This window comes from Megalopta genalis, chromosome 3 (genome assembly GCF_051020955.1).
Source record: "Megalopta genalis isolate 19385.01 chromosome 3, iyMegGena1_principal, whole genome shotgun sequence".
Classification (NCBI taxonomy): Eukaryota; Metazoa; Arthropoda; class Insecta; order Hymenoptera; family Halictidae; genus Megalopta; species Megalopta genalis.
The window spans coordinates 34,223,395-34,241,972 of record NC_135015.1 but is presented as its reverse complement, the minus strand read 5'-3'; the positions used below and the strand labels follow the sequence as shown (position 1 = coordinate 34,241,972).

General features: G+C 43.5%; 1 protein-coding gene across 3 annotated transcripts in view; it reads right to left on the bottom strand.

Annotated features, from left to right (window-relative positions):
• LOC117229741 (fibroblast growth factor receptor homolog 1) overlaps positions 1 to 18,578 on the bottom strand; it is a 96,946-nt gene that overhangs the window by 44,158 nt on the left and 34,210 nt on the right. The window contains exon 1 of one of the 3 annotated variants that reach the window (XM_033486472.2): positions 2,990 to 3,369. The exons of the other annotated variants lie outside the window; for them this stretch is intronic. The gene's annotated coding sequence lies outside the window, so the exon portion shown is untranslated. Of the gene's footprint in view, positions 1 to 2,989; positions 3,370 to 18,578 lie in introns of those variants that run through there. 3 annotated transcript variants of the gene reach the window in all.

Below are 18,578 nucleotides of genomic sequence, written 5' to 3'. Positions count from 1 at the left end.
GCGATGCAAACTTCTGCCGATATTATCATGGTTTCACATTTCCGACAGATTTATTATCGATTCGTAAATTAAATTCGTCCGCTAAAAATCAGAAATTTCCGCAGACAGTTTCGATCAAAAATTGCGCCGATTTTTCACGTGGCATGCGACATGCTAATTGATACAGTCGTATCTGATCTAAATGCATAAGACTCGCTATAAATTTCTCCCGTTTGTACGATTTCGTTAGAAATTCACGAAACTCCGGGTTAAATAAAGATTCCGCTCGTCGTCTATATACGCAAAAAAAGTCGCTGCGAATTCAGCGCGCGCGCGAGCTTTCTTCTCGTGGTCGCCGCATGTTCGGAACGTCTTCCTCTTCCTCGTGGTTTTTGCGGGCCTAGAAATCCATTTTTACGGGCCGCCGGCGCCTCGTGGGCCCCGCTTCAGGGAACGGGCACCCCGGTGACCCGAAGTCCCGCTTCCTTCGGCCTCGGGACATCTGCTCGACGCAGAAGAACACCAGCGCCAGCATTTTTTCTTGCATTTTCGAATTGTAACAGGCCGACGACGGAAGGAACAGAGGACGCCTTATACCGTGGAGGGGGAGTAAAAAAGCACGGAATCACTTCGTTACCGACAGAAATATATACTTCTCGGGCTCATTAGCGACAAGAGCGTAATATGGGACACAGAAGCGGGCCCGGGGGCTTTTTGTCGCGAGAAATTCATTAAATCCGGCCAGACTCTGGCTTCTTTCTCGATCGAAAATTAGTCCCGCCGCGGAAAAAACCGTGTAAATTGCTGGATTTACACTGGTCGCTTCGGCGAAGCTGTTCGATCGCTTCGAGATGGCTGCACCGAAATCAAAGAACATTTTAGCTTTAACGTGAAAAACGCGCGTCTATTTAATTATTAAAAGATAATTGTCGACGAAAGTATTGTTAATGAAACATTCAAAAAATTAATTTTATTATTTAATAGGTTCAGAACGTGTGTATTTATTTATTTATGGTATCTCGAGCCTATGTTTGGACAGCGACGATGCACAATGACGACGAATGGAGAGGAAGTGGAACGTGTTGAGTGTAATGTGTGAGGGTGCGAAAGGATTAAATAGGTCAGCGGAGCGTCGCGAAAAACCAGTCGAACAACGGGAACGCCAGATGAGTTGCAACACGGTTAGTTATTTTATGGATTCGAGTAAACACCGCGCCGCGGCTTTACAACTTCATCGCGGCGAACGTTCTTCTGCCTTCTAAGCAAACGAGATACTTCGAGTGTGAACCGCGAGAATTCCTCCGCAACAGTTTCGCAATCAAATTCAAGAAAAATCGCGCTTCGAATGGCTCTCTCGCCGCGAGATCATTCTAACGATCGGGAAGAATCTTTAATCAACGATCATCAATCGATTAATTCATCCGTCGACTTTACCACTAGCGCCTTTAATCCTTCTCATCGATCATTCGACAAAATTACAAAATTCTGATCGATTCGTGCTTTGACACTGTGACATCTAATTTGTTCATGTTTTCTTGTCAAATGTGTGCGAACACGTTTCACGAAAATCTTAATTGAAGTTGCAAAGAGAAATGTGAAAAATCGATTTTTGAGATAGTAAATAGACTGTAAATATTCTTATCTTCTCGTGCGCGCGCGTTTAATACAGAATTTGGGGAATAATCTATTTTTTAAATAATAGTTAAAATAGTATATTATTATTTATATTATGATATATATATATATATAATATATTATTTATATTATGATATATATATATATATATATATATATATAATATATTATTTATATTATATATTTATATTATTATTATATATATTTCAACTATATTTGAAACTTTGTTTCTTTATGTAATCATTATTAAAAAAAAAAAAACGTTAATTCGCCAATTCTGTGTGTCACACGAGGAGATAAAAATATTTATTTACCATTTATTTACGATCTATTTCTCCCCAGCACTGACAGTAAGACGAGCTATCGTCATTTCTCCAGGACGAGTATACTCGTCGTATACGATTCCACGGTTTAACAGGATGAACGTTCTCAGTTAGGGAGACCGATGTAAGTGTTTTTATCGAGTGTCGTTTCTCCCGCTTCTTGCGTCCGGTTTGCTCGATAAGAAGCGATCTGGAGGCGCGAGAAAAACGAATGGAGTGCCGTTGAATGAAGTCGCACGCTTTTCCACGAGCCTAGCTGCCGGCTAACTGTAATTCTGAATAGTCCGCGGTGATTCGCGTAACGCGGTACCGTATAGTCCAGCCCCTTTACGGAAGAGATTCAAATGCGACGACAGAACCGTGGAAATTCAATTTGCGAGCGAGCGAGCATTATCTCGTCCCTGGCCCAACCTGTTGGCGAGGACGAGTTAACTCGCGCTGGGACGGCCAGACGCGCTGCATCTCCGCGGAGACTTCGATGCCCGGTGGCGCACGCTCGCCTAATGCCTGCCGCGAAGCTGTTAGATTATAGACTATAGTATTATTTATTATATATTATTATATATATTATTATTTTTTTATATAGTATAGTATTATAGTTTTCGGGGAGTTTCGTGTCATTGTGCGATTCATTTTTGAGCAATTTCTGCGATCTCGATCTTCGATGCTCTTGAAACAATAGCTTCGAAATGAAATGATTTTTCTCCGGGTTGTCCCACAAGCGAATAATAATAATTTATAAATTTAATTAATAAATCCGACCGCAGCGTACAAGCTCGTAGACTCCGATCGGAGGTTTCAACGTTTCTTGCGCGTGAAATGCATCGAAACAACAACAGCAGGTAATCTTATCGGAATTTCTCGCGTCAGATTATTCGGAATCTTGTGCGACCGATTTCATTGACCCGGCTGACGAATTATTCGAGACCGACTCGCTCGAAGTGACTTGCAATCGATAAACACGGTTCGATTCCGACTAGAAGAGAACCTCGCGGAATAAACAAACAACACTGTGGCCACGGAAGTCACGTAAATCGAGAAATCCTACTCACCGGGCCCGATGATAAGCGTTATCCCTCCTCATTGTCAAAACCATTCACAAACCGCCGGAAAGCACTATCGCAGGTTTCCACGATACAAGGTCCACTGCTTCCTGCACAGACTGTTCTCGCGGACGATTGATCGAAAATAGTGGAACAACAAACAACAGCGTTTCCGCGCCGGAAGGATTCGTCGAAGGGGGCCCGGTCGGCGCACGTGCGCGGGTTCGACGCCGAACGCACCAACAACAAAACGACAACAACACTGCGGCTCTCGATGGACTCGCGGCACAGGCCGAACCCGGAGAGCGACGACGACGACGTTTCTTCGCCGACGGCGCGTTTTCGTCTGACAGCCCGAGGCACGCCGCGTGCCGCGGCCGCACGCACGCACGCGCACTGCACCGACCATCCCCGTATCTCGCACGCCGATTGGCCGAACCTTCGGTGCACGCGACTCGGTTCACGTGCACCCTGAAACACCGCGGTCCCGGCTACTGCGCGCTCCGTTCGGGCTTCGAACGGGGGTGGTGGTTTTCGTTTCGGTGCACGGCTATTGTCCGGCATACCGGTGCATAGTTTTTGGAGAGAGTCAATTTTATTTATTTATTTATTTACTTATTTATTTATCGGTTCGATTGTTTACGGGTTTGTATCCCCCTGTTTCGAATAATAGAAAATATGTGTCTATATATATATATATCCAAAAATATATTTTTATATATTATTGACTATAATTATATTATATTATATTATAATATATTATATGTATATATATATATATATATATCCAAAAATATATTTTTATATATTATTGACTATAATTATATTATATTAATAATTATAGTCAATAATTAAGTATAACTGTAATAAATTATATAATTATAATGATATAATATATTATAACGATATAAATATGTATACATCGTATAGATGCACGTAAAAATATATCAATTGTATGAATGATGGCATTGTTTTTAAATGAAAGCACGCGCGCGATTAGAAATGCAATCGGCGAGAATGACGTGATATAGTGCGGCTCTCGTAAAGATGCACGAAGCGGCCCGTTTTGCAACGGCCGCCACCTACAAGTTCTCTCGCGTATCGATGTTTGTGTAACACGATTACACGCGTCGAACGACCAGTTTTATTGTCAGCTTGCGAAAGTGTCAATTCCTGGTCGCTGTGTTTTAACAGCGTTGGCGTTCTTCTTGACCTAGCTGAACAATGCAAGCGGAATCGGTGTGAACGACCGTCCCGGTGCGTCCGAACCACGCAATTATCGGTCCGCGAAGAATCCTTTCTTTTTCCATTGATCCCGAGCCATACATGGCGATTTCCAATATACCGATACACGGATTTCATTTCGCTCTCAATCTCGGAGCGTTTTGGACCGTCGTCGGCCTTCGATCATAATAGAGCCGACGCTAAATTAGGACGATCCACAAAATTCCCGTGTAATCGCAAAGGTTTCACCGACGATCACGACGTTTCCCTTGTCTTCTCGCTTCGTCTCGTTCCTCTCTCGTTTCTCTGTCTTCTGAAAAGACTTTTCGCATCGTCGACGATAACGATCGTAATTGGACTGCGGAGTTTTATGCAAAAAAAAGGTTAATTGCATCAACTGCAAGAAATTGAAAGAGAATATAAAGATCTTTTTTCGTTTAATCATTTTAATGGATTCGAAATAATACATTGACGTCTTAAAGTTCTTTCGATCTTTCTGCTATTCTAAATTGTAACTAGTCGATGTCTCATAAAAGCATATAAATTATATAAAATATATAATCCGCGGCCTAACTATAATGGATCTTGATACCATGTCAGGGAAATCTACGGTCACATTTTGCCTGACAGTCTCGACACGTCGTCTTCTCTCTGTCTCTCTTCCCTCCCTCTCTCTCTCTCTCTCTCTCTGTTTATCTATCTATCTATCATCCTATCTCCAGAAGGTATTGTATCCGTTGACAATATCGTACCGGTTGACAGCGAACGTGGCCAGAGGACGCCATTGACGAGTTTAACGGTCCCGTTGTTTTTCGGTCGTTGATCGTCCCCGCTCGGAAAAACTGAACAGCATCGGCGAACGGGTTGGTTCCCCGAACGCAGCCGAATGAATTAGAAAAACGGCGACGCACGTGCGCCGTTTCCGGCGTTGCGGCAAATCACGATGTGCTTCCGCTGGGTGCATTCGGCTCGGGGACGAGCTACCGACGCCGACGATATATGCCCGACACGGAACGCGCGTCGACGCACTTTTTTCTGAATTACGTGAACGCATTCACAATGGCCCGGCCCGGCCCGGACCGGCCCGAACCGGCGAGATCACCGGACGATAAGGGCGCGAGCCACCACCAGGGCTCCGCCTTGATACTCTTCGGAAATGCCTCGTCCGAATCGATCAGATAAACCCGGCGCTATTAACTGCCTCGGCTTCTTTCGAGCACCGCTGAGATTCGCATGGCACCCTTTCGCTCTTATCTCCGACGATACGCGCAATTTATTAGCAATTTCTCATTGTTCGAAATTGATCGGCGACGTATTGGGATTTCGCCGTTTCGTTCGTTTCGAAACAACGAAGGAATCTCGTTGATGTTATTGCTGTAATAAATAGCGTTCTTTTATTTTTTATGTTATTCTTCTGTTAATTGCTTGTGAATCGATTGAAATTAATGTAACGGTGTTCTTAAATTCTTCGAATATTTTCACTATTCCTGAATTCCTCTTATCGATTTTTACAATAAATGTACTAAATGTGCTAAAAGTATTTTGAGCAGCGAGCGAAATTTCTTTCTCGTTCCTGTCTGTTGTAATCCGCGAAGAGAGTTTCCATTTTGCACGAACATCCGCTGTTTAGTAATCACTTCGTACGACTTATGCAATTATTATAGAATAATTTACCAGATAACGAAGATTCTTTTTCGCACGAACAATTCTTAAATTACCGAATCAACTTGATTCGGTCATCCGGGTTCGATCGATTCTCCTAAACGAAATCGCGAAAGGACGCCGCACATCGCGTTCTTTGGAGACTTCAACGCATGGCAGCAGACGCAGAACGTTTCTCGCGCATGCACCGACGCATCGTGCATCCGCAAACGACGCTAAATCGTCGCTAAATCGTTCTCTGTGCACACATTTCTCCAACAATTTTAACTCCTCGGTAATCGATTGTCTTGCGAAAATCTGAATTATCTAAATTATTTTCGGAAAATCGTTAATAATGATTCGATCGGACAAGCCGGATTAATTGAAAGAGAAAAATGCGTTTCGTATAATTTCACGAGTCCCAGCCGAGTTCGTAACCGAGTCAAGAGCATTAAATTTTTGCGTGGTCGTTTAGCAGGCTGGTGTAAACGTCGCGGGCGCGATCAGGTGCAATGATTCTCGCGGTCGTCCTTATACAACGGCCGATTAACAAGGGACAAGCGTCTCTAAACCAGGCCCCGGGTATCATTCGAGCCTATTCCCTTCGAGATTCATTCGAATTGCCCTCGCGTGAAACGAGCGTAGGACCCACCGTGCGTTAACTACCTAATCGATTAGGCGGCCGATGTTCTTCGGGATACTTCGATATCGCTTGGCCCGAGTTACAAGGGAGTTTCGAGGCGAGCAATCCGAGATAAAAGCTCCGGCCGGAGCGAAGGACGCGACACGGTGCAGCATCTGCTGTGCGTTATTCCTGGGAGGAAGGGAGGAACAGAGAGAGAGAGAGAGAGAGAGAGAGAGAGAGAGAGAGAGAGAAAGAGAGAAACAGAAAGTCACAGAAAGAGACAGGTGAAGAGAGAAACAGGGAGTCACAGAGAGAAATAAAGGGAAACAGAGAGTCACAGAGTAAAATAGAGAGAAACAGAGAGTTACAGAGAGAAATAGAGAGTAACAGAGAGTCACAAAGAGAAATAGAGAGTCACAGAGAGGAATATAGAGAAACAGAGAGAAACAGAGAAAAATAGAGAGAAATAGAGAGTCACAGAGAGAAATGGAGAGAAGTAGAGAGAAACAGAGAGTCACAGAGAGAAATAGAGAGAAACGTAGAGTTACAGAGAGAAATAGAGAGTAACAGCGAGTCCCAGAGAGAAATAGAGAGAAATAGAGAGAAACAGAGAAAGAAAGGAACAGAGAGAAATAGAGAGTAACAGAGAGAGACACAGCGAAACGGAGAAAAACAGCGGGCAATACATAAAAACATGGAAACGTTGAAAAACAGAGAGAAAGAGAGAGAGAGAGCGTGGATTCATTAGAGGACTTCCTCCGTGATGGTAGAGCCACGGTGCACCGTGAATGATTTTCCGACAATGCCGGGACCCTTTGATAGAGCCGGTCGTTCTCGGAACTTTACAAATTACGCGCAGATGCACGGTGAAATATAATAATAAACGGTTTCTGGAAAAATCCGACGTGGCCAGCGGCTTTTATTACCCTCCCCACGGTCCGACGATGACTACCACAGCTTTAATGGCCGCGGAACGCATAAAGACTTCGTGAGCCCCATAAGAATGTCAATTTTTCGCTATCATAGATGCTGGATGGCTCGTTTGCTCGTCAAGTCGTACCCTCGGCGTGGACATTTTTACCGTCTTCGATACCGCCGAAGAATCGGAAAATAAAGGATTCGAATAAACACGATGGAAAATAAAGTGTTGCTTTCATTGTTTATCGATTTACATCTTTATAATATATTATAGAATTATTCGAGCAAATAGATCATCACGAATAGCGAACAATCGTTTTTCCTATAAAATATTCGATTAGAAAGAGTTCATTTGCATAATTATACCTCGATGCCCAACTCCAAAAACGAGATGATTCGTACAGAATTGGAGAAATCTCTGTGATAAGAGTACCGCGTTTAAATTAAGCTACGGTATTTAGGATGGACAAGGTGCGAGGAACTCGAGGAATCCCTCATTATCGTTACGACGTAACTTTTTCGACGAACTCGTTCGAGGTTGCCGGGCAAAGTGTTGAAGCGTGGCGCAACGAAACGGCGCGTCGAGGCACCGGCAAATTTTCCCCGACCGGTGTATAATCGAGGCGAGTGGATCAGCTATCGAAAAGAACGTTTAATCGAGCCGTGACTTCACGGGTCGAGGGTTCGCCACGCGATAAACGTTCGCCGGGCAGCGAACGGTGGGCGTTCTATGCTAATCAACCGGAGCGTTCCGCTCCTCGAAGGACCGCCGCCACCCGGAAAGCAAAAATCCTGCCACAATGGCCGGACACGCTCGTGCTTTCACTAGCGGCGAGCATTATCTATGCTCGAAATGAAACCCTCCTTCGGTTCGTTCCGCTGGGGTCGCCTTGGATAACGTTTCTTCTCTTTCTCTTTCTCCCACCTCTACTCGCCCTCTCTCTCTCTCTCTCTCTCTCTCTCTCTCTCTTCTTCTCCATTCCTGGCCTTTTACACTCTCGCTTTTTAACTCGTTCGCTGTTTAATTCGTTCACCCCTCTAGTCTCTCGATTCTTCGCTCTTTCTGTTTTCTAGTCCTTCGGTCTTTTATTTCCTCCAGCGTTTCAGGTTCTCACTGTTTTAAAGCCTTGTACGCTGTTTCGACGCGTTGCCGTTTGAACTCTATACCGTTTTATTGCTACGAAGTTTTATCGCTTCGGCCTTTTACTATTTCTATTTTTATTCTACTGTATATATATATTTTATCCTATTTTTGTTTTACTTCTACGCTTTCTTTATACTTTAATTTTTCACTGTTCTACTGTTCCAGTTTTTCACTTTTTCGGTCTCTTACTGTTTCAGTTTCTTATTTCTTCTTAATTTTTCATTGTTTCAATTCTTCATTTTTTTCATACTTTGATTTTTCACTGTTTCAGTCTTTTACTCCTCCATTTTTTTAATACTTTGATTTTTCACTGCTTCAGTCTTTTACTTCTATTTTTTTTTAATATTTCAATTTTTCACTGTTTCACTGTTTCAGTCTTTTACTCCTCCATTTTTTTAATACTTTGATTTTTCGCTGCTTCAGTCTTTTACTTCTATATTTTGTTAGCATTTCAATTTTTCACTGTTTCGCTGTTTTAATCTTTTACTTCTCCATTTTCTTATTCTTTTCATTTTGTTCTGTTTCACTTATTTGCTTCTCCAGCATTTCGCCGTTTCAATTTTTCACCGCTTCGTTCTCTAGTTCGCCAATTTTCTAAACTTACACAATATTTTAAGCGTCTCGGTGTCCCGATCTCTGTTTTCGATCTCAGTCCCTAGCACTCTCTCTTTTCCCGTTCGCGTGCACGAGCTCCGATATACAAGAGCTGATTGCAGCTCATTGAGAATTTCACCCGGCCCGCTGTTCAGGGAACGGCCTGCTTAACCCCTAAACTTTAAACCTCGTACCGTTCGACCTCTCGACCTTTGATCCTTCGAGTCAACCGCCAAACACAAACGTCTTTACCTTATCCCTTCAGGTATCAAGGTGACCCGACCGCTTCATTAGGACGAAGTTCACAGTCCTTCCTACGAACTATGCACGCTCTAACCGCAATTTTACATCCTAAATCAGCTGTGAAGCAATTTCGACACCTAAACTGTATAAATTTAAAAAAGAAAAAAACACTTATAAAAAGAGTTTAAAGAACTCAACATTTGCTTCTACAATTAAAACGAAATCGGTCAATGACAATACGAATATTCTCATCGTTAGGACATCGCTCGATTTCTACGACCACTGAATTTGATTTACGGCGACACGCGCCATTCAGAAATATGTCCCCATAATTCCCGTGGCGCGCAAATCATAGAACAGCCACAAAGGCATCGTTTGCATAAGCATCCGCAGCGATCACAAAGAAAAGAGATAATTATGGCCGTCGAGTGGCATTCGATAAAGGACACTTTAAACGTCCTAGTATTATTAATCTCCGCGATGGTAGACAGGCGTCCTATTCTAAGCGGCCGTCTTCTTCAGGGACACCTTGTGCATCATCGAAAAATCATGCTGCCCCCATGAGAGACCACTTAGTCGCAAGATACTTATTTTCCGCCATTATCGCCGGAACAAAAGCCTGTTACCAGCGTCGTGGATCGTTCGCGAAATCGTGCGCGCCGCATTAAATCACTGTTAATGCACGGTCGCGGTCAAGAAAGTCGGGAGAGAGAGAAAGAGAGAGAGAGAAAGAGAAGAGAGAGAGATCAGAGTTTGACAGGGTTAGAAAGATCACCGCGACAAATGATCCAACCGACTATCTCTCGCGGCGAGAGGCTACCAACAACGCTCCGTTCCTCCGCTTGTAAACGGCTTGTCGCGCGCTGACAACAGTATTTGTCTCTGCAGCCTCGATCGGAGAGATTTATTCTCGCGGAGCAGACGCGGATCACTGCATATACTGTGGTGTTCCCTGATACGGTCACGGTGAACACGGCCGCGACATTATCGGCGGCATAGACTCAAAAATCCTGCATTGTTTCGCCTCGTCGCGTTGCAGCGAACGGCGTTCCGGAAAAAGGCAATTTATGGGAAAAACACGATTTTTGTCCGTATTTTCCAGTAGTAAGAACATTTTAGAATAGGAGGGATAGAGGAATATTTATTATTTTAACACATTAGAGGAATATTTTTGCTTTTTTAACATGCTGAGCGCTATATCAGTTACCGGTGATCGGCGATTTACTATTTAGTAAATTATTAATCTTGCACGTAAATCAGTTTTAAATAATTTGGAGATTATGGAAGGATACACTTGAACATTCCTTGTCGCCAAAAGACACTTTAATTTCGATTTTAATGCAAAATAAAAATTTTTTGTATTAATTGCATGGAATAGAAATCAAGTTGCAACTTCGTTCTTCCTTTAGTCAGATTAGCAGACACGAAATAATACATTGACATTTTAAATGCTTTTAATTTTGACACTGTTTTAAATTGTGACCATCCAATTTCGCCATAAATGCATAAAATCCGCGATCTACTAATAAGACTACAGGAAATATCTTCAAAAATACGTTTCGAAAAATTGCTGAGAAAGCCTGGAATTATTAATTAATATGTTAAACGTGTATCTACTTTTTCAGTTTAAAAAAAATAGATCACATATTAGCCACTATTATCCGAAATAATAAACATCCAATCATCCTCGAGAACAAATATGAATCCAAATGAATTTAGTCAGAAACGATCGTCGAGGTCGGTCATCAAAATGACCGGCAAATGGTCGCTGTCTCCGAATCGATTCAAAATTACGCACAATTCATGCTCCCCGAATACATTTCCTACAAAACGAAAAGAAGCATTCGGAGCGAAAGACAGGGAGAATGTTCACAGAAAGTGTCACCGATTCGAGCTGCATCTTCCGACAAAGCGTCCGCGCGCGCGCGCCAGGGAGAGGCTGACTCTCTGCTCGGGACCAATCGCGTTCCATCGGGCTGCTGGCACTCTGATCCGGCGACAATGAACCGTAAAACCAGGCTTTTACATCAGAATGAGCCCACATGGGACACGAGCACCGAGTCCTCGACGTAACGCCGGCACAATGACCGATTCACGGCCGCGGTACCATGCGACAATACGCGCTTGTTTGCCGGCACAATGAACAAACGGCAATTCGATGGCCCGCCGCGGACAGCTGCACGTGAGAAAATATTTGGGAAACCTGCGGACCATCCGCGCGAATCTCGTGCGAATTCGCGGGATCGTTGGCTCGTTACCGGGCGATCGAGTCGGTGCGATTTACGGCGGACTCGAGTCAGAGATTATTATTAGGATAGATTTTTAGGATAGATCAGCAAGACTTAGATTTCTTGTTTTGTAATTCTTTCAGAAGAGATTACTGAATAATGAGGACCACGAGGTGAGAAGATTTCAGAAGAAATAACTGAATAATGAAGACTACGAGATCAGAAGATTTCAGAAGAAATTGCTAAATAATAAAGAATACGAGATCAGAAAATTTCAGAAGAAATTACTGAGTAATGAGGACAACGAGGTCAGAAGATTTCAGAAGAAATTACTGAATAATAAAGACTATAATAATAAAGACCAGATCAGAAGATTTCCGAAGAAATTACCAAATAATAAAGAATACGAGATCAGAAGATTTCAGAATAAATTGCTAAATAATAAAGGCTATAAAATCACAAGATTTCAGAAGAAATTACTGAATAATGAAGACCAGATCAGAAGATTTCCGAAGAAATTACTAAATAATAAAGAATACGAGATCAGAAGATTTCAGAATAAATTGCTAAATAATAAAGGCTATGAAATCATCAGATTTCAGAAGAAATTACTGAATAATAAAGACTATAATAATAAAGACTATGAGATCAGAAGATTTCCGAATAAATTGCTAAATAACAAAGACTATGAGATTGCTAAATAATAAAATGTACGAGTTCCGAAGAGATCGTTAAATCGCGAAGATTTACAATTCACTCGTCTGCGCGAGGAAAATGAGAATCGTCCCGACGGCTCTTACGACGAATGAAAAAGGAGCGTGCAGAATGCATCCGGAACGCGGAGGGAACGTTCGCCATCGAAACGGAAAGTAGTTGATCGCAGGGAACCGTTAAGGGGAATCTCGCGGCGGAGCCGGAGGATCGGTCCGCGGTCGTTCTTCGTTTTTCGCGATTGAATCCGCCTCCGGGACCCCGGTGTCTTTAACGAGGACACATGGAACCGGTACGTCCTCGCGTGTCGTCTTTACTCATTCAGAGAGAAACCAGTTTTCATCGCGGTGGTCCGGCTGACGCGGCCGATCGCGATGCAGATAAATAAGCCCTCGGGAGAGGTGACGCGACGAGGGCGATGCAGTCGCACAGCGAAATCCAGCGAAATCCATGCGAAATGCGGCAAAACGCCACGGAATTGGTCTCCGCGTCGCGGGACTCCCGGTGAACGGTCCCCGCCCACCCCTCTCGTCGAGACTTTTTTTCGGTCGAACAGCAAACGAAAGTGAACATTTATCGGAGAACTCGGCAGCCGGACACGCGAAATTAATCGAGCGTTTAATGCGACACTTAACTGAGCTATCTGGAACCGAGAATGACACCGAGACCGATGTCCGTTGATTGGGGCTTAATTAATTGAACGCCTTCGCCGCGATAGCCGCTTTAAATGCCCGTTTATTTGGATAATGCGGGAAATTATGTTCCCACGAATGTTGTTCCGGATCATGTTCGCCCCCTCTCTGCTTCTCGTTCGAAAATTGCGGTCTTGTTCGAACGTGTGTAACGTTGCCGCTGTGTAAGACGCGCGAAGATCGGTTTATCGATTTCCGATGCATGTTCGCAGATTTATTTCTTACGGTTTTATTAAGCTGTGCGAATTCCATGTATTATCCACACCTTGTCTTTACAGGACTGACGCTTCTCAGCGTTGCATTCGCATTTTCGTCGAACCGTGGACATTTCTATCTGAATCTTCTGGATTCTGTACATTTTGTTAGACTGGCGGATATATTGTTGGTCGAATAAATATTTATAATATTTAATAATTATAATATTTAATAATAATTTAATATTTTTATAATTCTACGCAGTCGAATATTTTATTCGAACAACGATTATTCATTTTTTCGTAGCAAATTATTCTATCTATCTGTTCGAATAATTCTTCAGTTTTTATTTGAATAGTTCTTCAGTTTTTATTCGTATAATTCTTCAGTGTTTATTCGAATAATTCTTCAGTTTTTATTTGAATAGTTCTTCAGTTTTTATTCGAATAATTCTTCAGTGTTTATTCGAATAATTCTTCGTTTCTTATTCGAATAATTCTTCAATTTTTATTCAAATAATTCCTCGTTTCTTATTCGAATAATTCTTCAGTTTTTATTCAAATAATTCCTCGTTTCTTATTCGAATAATTCTTCAGTTTTTATTCAAATAATTCTTCGTTTCTTATTCGAATAATTCCTCGTTTCTTATTCGAATAACTCTTTGTTTCTTATTCGAATAATTCCTCGTTTCTCATTCGAATAACTCTTCGTTCCTTATTCGAATAAATTATTACAAGATGCCTTATCACAAATTATCACAACATGCCAGTTTCCATTCTCTGCAACAATTCAATTAATTACTGTTCGAACTGCCGGGAGAAATGAAGCTCGAGGATGGCGGTCTTCGAGTCGAGGGAAATAAAAGAGTTCGACCGAGGTCTGGGGACTCGGAACGCCGAATATTTTCGGTGCGCCACGCGCGAACGTAATTGAGCTAATCGCGCCTTCGCCTTGACACAGGAGTTGCGTCGCGGCGACGAAAATATCCGGCGTCTGCCGTGAAATTGGCTCGTTGCGTCCAGATTGGAGCGGTTCGATTCTGGTCGCTTTTGTCGGAAGTTTGATAACAAATAGTGAGACAGCGGAGCCGGTTACTGTGGGCTGGCCGATCGCGTTTCCTTTGTTCACGATCATGGTTAACTTTATATTTATCGAATAAAAAGACATTAAATATTTTCAATCTTTTATTTGGTTTATTTTTTAATAAAAAGAAAACAGAATATAGAAGAGAAAGTCGTAGTATTCGTTCTGAAAAAATACGACGATATTGTTTACGCTAACTTTATCTACAAGGGAAGGGACTTTTTCCTAATTTTTTAAAATCATTCCTTCGATTTGCATGTTCGACGGACAGTTTTTTCTCTTCCATATATTCTGAACGAAATTTTCTTAGAATTTTCGGACAACTTTCATCAAATTTGTAATAATTTTTGATAGCGAACAGGCGTTGCCGAATCGAATATCTCTTCACTTTTTGTTCGTCGCAATGTTTTCCATTGGTCTGAAATGTCAAATGATATAATGGCAATCCGTTGCAACAATTTAAACGTCGCGTAATTGAAAAGTAACGCTCAAAAAATGGAGCTTCCTTTACAAGAAATTATAAAAGCATCCACAAGTTGTTTCGAACGCCGGACACCGCCGGACAGAGAGAGAGAGAGAGAGAGAGAGAGAGAGAGAAAGAGAGAAAAAAAGGAAACAACGACGCATCGCGCGGCGAATCTGCTCGCTCGTTCACGTGTTCGCCGTGTAGTTCGCGATCAACGTTAATTAATGCCGGGCTCTCTAGATCAAGAATTATATTTTCGAGAAGCGAACACGCGCACTGAATTTCAGCCGCAACGAATCCGTACAAGGAGATTTCATTAAAAAATGATTCGACCTTTCGTTTAGCCTATCCCGCGGAAATCAGCAAATAAACAATGCCGAACACGGTCGGTCGCGCGAGAAACAAAAACCCGACTAAAAGCATCGCCGTCCGTATCTTTCATCCTGATCGAGTTCTAAGTACATGCACGCGCATCTGCGTCGGCCGCGGAAACAACTTAATCGCCCGAGTCCATAAAAATTCAAGGAGTCGTTCATACGCCGGCTCGCGAGAGCCGTTTATTAACCGGCGGACAAAATTTCGCAAACTAAAAAATATGCCTGAACGGCTCGAACCACTTTCGTAATCATCGGCAAACATCTCTCCCCGTGCGTATTAATACGAGCATTCGCAGACGTTCCCGAGCGGCAATTAGCCACCGAGCGAAGGGTACACGCGTTTCCCTCGCTCACCTGGTCGCAGTCGAGTTCCTTATTAAGCCCCAATTTCTCTGCTGAACGTTCCGAGTGCACCGGCAAAGAAACCGTCTCAAGGTCGCCGCTTTTTATCCGAAATCCTTGCCGCGCCGACAGTTCGCCGAACATCTAGAATCCCCGTGTAATTAGGTTATGTCACGGAACGACCGGTTTACGTCGAAACCTTATCGATGCATTCTGCACGCGAACCTGTGCAACATCAAGGTGCAATTAAACAATCATTGCAGAGTGATAATTCGCGAAAGAGCAAGGAACTGCGGCATGCGTGTCGCGTCGAACGAGACGAAATTGCTGTGCGATCGTTCGCATTATTCGGAAGCTGTGCAAGATAATTGTTTGCCCTAATTTATTTATTCATTTATTTATTCATTTATTTATTGAATATATACGGGCAAAATTGCAAGACTTTGTTTAACAATCTTCGCAAGTTTTCATTCATCTGTTCGTTCTACAAATGCACGGAATATCCGCAGTTCATTATTTAAGATATTATTGACACAATTTGCGCGGGAAGCTGTAATATTAAAATATAAATTAAACAACTTTTTTTATTTTCAACTGATTTTCAACTGAACAAATTTTCAATTTTATTGATTTCTTTGCGGATTACAAGTGGTCCTTAAAATAGATAAAATGAAGCAAGAAAATAAAATAGATAAAATAAAAAAATAAAATAAAATAAGATAGACTAGAGTAGAAAAAAATACAATAGATCGAACTGTAATAAAATACAATTCACAGAACGACGAGAGAAAATTAAGTAATTATCGTCGAGCGACGATTCACAAAAAGAAGGAACTGCAATCTTTTCGCACAAAAATCCGCGATTTAGACGCGATATTTAATCGACAGCCTCGAATACAATTATAATCGTTAGTCTCCGTCTCCCATCCGCCGTCCGAACGAAATTCTGACCGACTCTGTATGGTATAGTCCCATTGTACATCATCGGGTGGTCAACACCTACCTTGAATACCGAACGAGCCACGAAACGAGGATCGTAATTACCGTACAGAAATAGACGACAATGTCGTCCGCCGGCAAACGCAAAAACACGCAGACCAGCTCTCGGAGCTTAATCGAGCGCAGGAGTAATCTGCAAGAATCTCCGCGGAATAAAGAGATCAACTGGAGCACCGGGGAAAACGTGCCGCCATCTTGATCCCGAAGGAAGACGGCACCGGGGCCGGACGGAGATCGTTTCATTATCGGATATCGAAAAATCCGGCCGCATGTAATGAAGCAATCCGACGGCGATTGCGTTCCAAGTTAAACGCCAGTGTCAGCTGGAAACGTGACGATAATTGTACCTGAATAATTGCGATAAGCGGAGGTCGATCGCGATCGGCGACCGTCTCGCCGCCGTCTCGGCCGCCTTGTTTTATTCTCTCTCTCCCTCTCTCTCTCCCTCTCTCTCTCCCTCTCTCTCTGCCTTTCGTCCTCCTTTCCCACTTTATCTTTCGCAGCTGGAACGCGGCGTTATCGCCGGTACGCGTAACGTTTCTCGTGTACAGCTTCCATTGATAAGATCCGCCGAGAAGATCGCAAGCCGAGCGCCGCGCTTCTTATCTCGGTACACGAGCTGCCCTCGAAGAGAATCCAGTGCGGCAGGCCTGGCCTCACCTGATCGAACACCGGAGCACTCATTGTGTGCTGAAACCTCCGCACCTGGCCCAAGGTCGCGCCATTATCGCGCTCGAGACGAGTCGAAACTTTTCCAGCAAAAAATCAAAGATATCATCGTCGGCTGCGTCGAATGCGGCGGCCGATTTTCTGCGTTTATGATGAAACTTGATTTAACAGCGATCTCTGGATCAGGTAGATCAAGGGAATTCAGAACTGTCGATTTATTAAAATTAGAATCTCGATCATCCGGATCTCCGTGTCTTAAATTTTTTATCATAGAAATCGCGCGAAGTTTAAGCAAATCCAAGCATTCCATTGTTACAAAACGATATACATCGGTCGCGTTTAGGGTCGGCAGTTCGAGTGTTAACCTTCAACTGGTGACGTAGGTCAATGCGACGCGTTATCGGTGTACGAAACAAGCTGTAAAAAATTTGGAAGCAAGAAAGCTCGAAGAAAGAAATCTCTAAGCGACTCTCTCGCGTCCAGCGACAGACTCGCAACTTTTACATCGGCCGGAAGATCCGCGATCTAATACGTCCTTAACGTTCATAAGATCGTCTAATGTTCTCGGTGTATCCTGTAATTAACCTCGCCGCTTTTGCCGAGAAACGCGCGAGCACCACGGACAGCTCCAGTTTCATAAAACGTTCAAGGATGTCGATCCGGCGGCCACGTGTCCAGCAAATCCACGGTTTCCGGCAGCATTCCCTCGTCCCACGAATGTCTTCCATCGGATTGGTCAATTAGGTCACCGGTCGGAGGCTCGATCGAGAGGGGATCGACGATAAATCCGCGCGGATACCTCCCAGAAGTCAGCCACCCGACGAGAAGCCACCAGGCTTCTCTATTTCTAGCCGCGATAAAATCTCGCGCGTCCGGCCGTCGGACAGTGTTTCATAGGGAAAAATCCCGGAGGAGTAAATCGACGGAAAAAAGAAAGGACACCGTCGATGTGTGGGAACGCGCGCGCGCGCGCGTGTGGTAGCCAATGGGACGTTATCCGATGCCGATCGAGATTAAGGTGGCAGGATCTACGACGACGCGGCGCGCGGCGAAACGCCGGCTACTGTGTCCCGGCTTTAATGATGATTAATGCGAGCCGTCGGTTGTTTCATCGTTTCGGAGAACAATCCGTGGATAACGAGGAATGCCTGGATCGTCTTGTTACGGGCGTGCCACGCCGCTCGAATTATCGCGACTCGCTCAACCGGCCAATTTCTTCGCCGTAACCGAGGCGAATTCTCGCTCGCGTGGAACATTTCAACTGGATTCGCGGATCTCTTCGAAGGACGACCGAATATTTTAGCTCGATCGTCGCTCGGGGAGCGAACCAGGGACTCCGACGAGTGTCTTGGAATTTTCTCACATTTTTTTGAACACCGACACGACGACGAAGTTGGCTTTGAAAGAGGGAGAGACGTTAGGGAGAGGCTGTAGCATTTTTCATGGG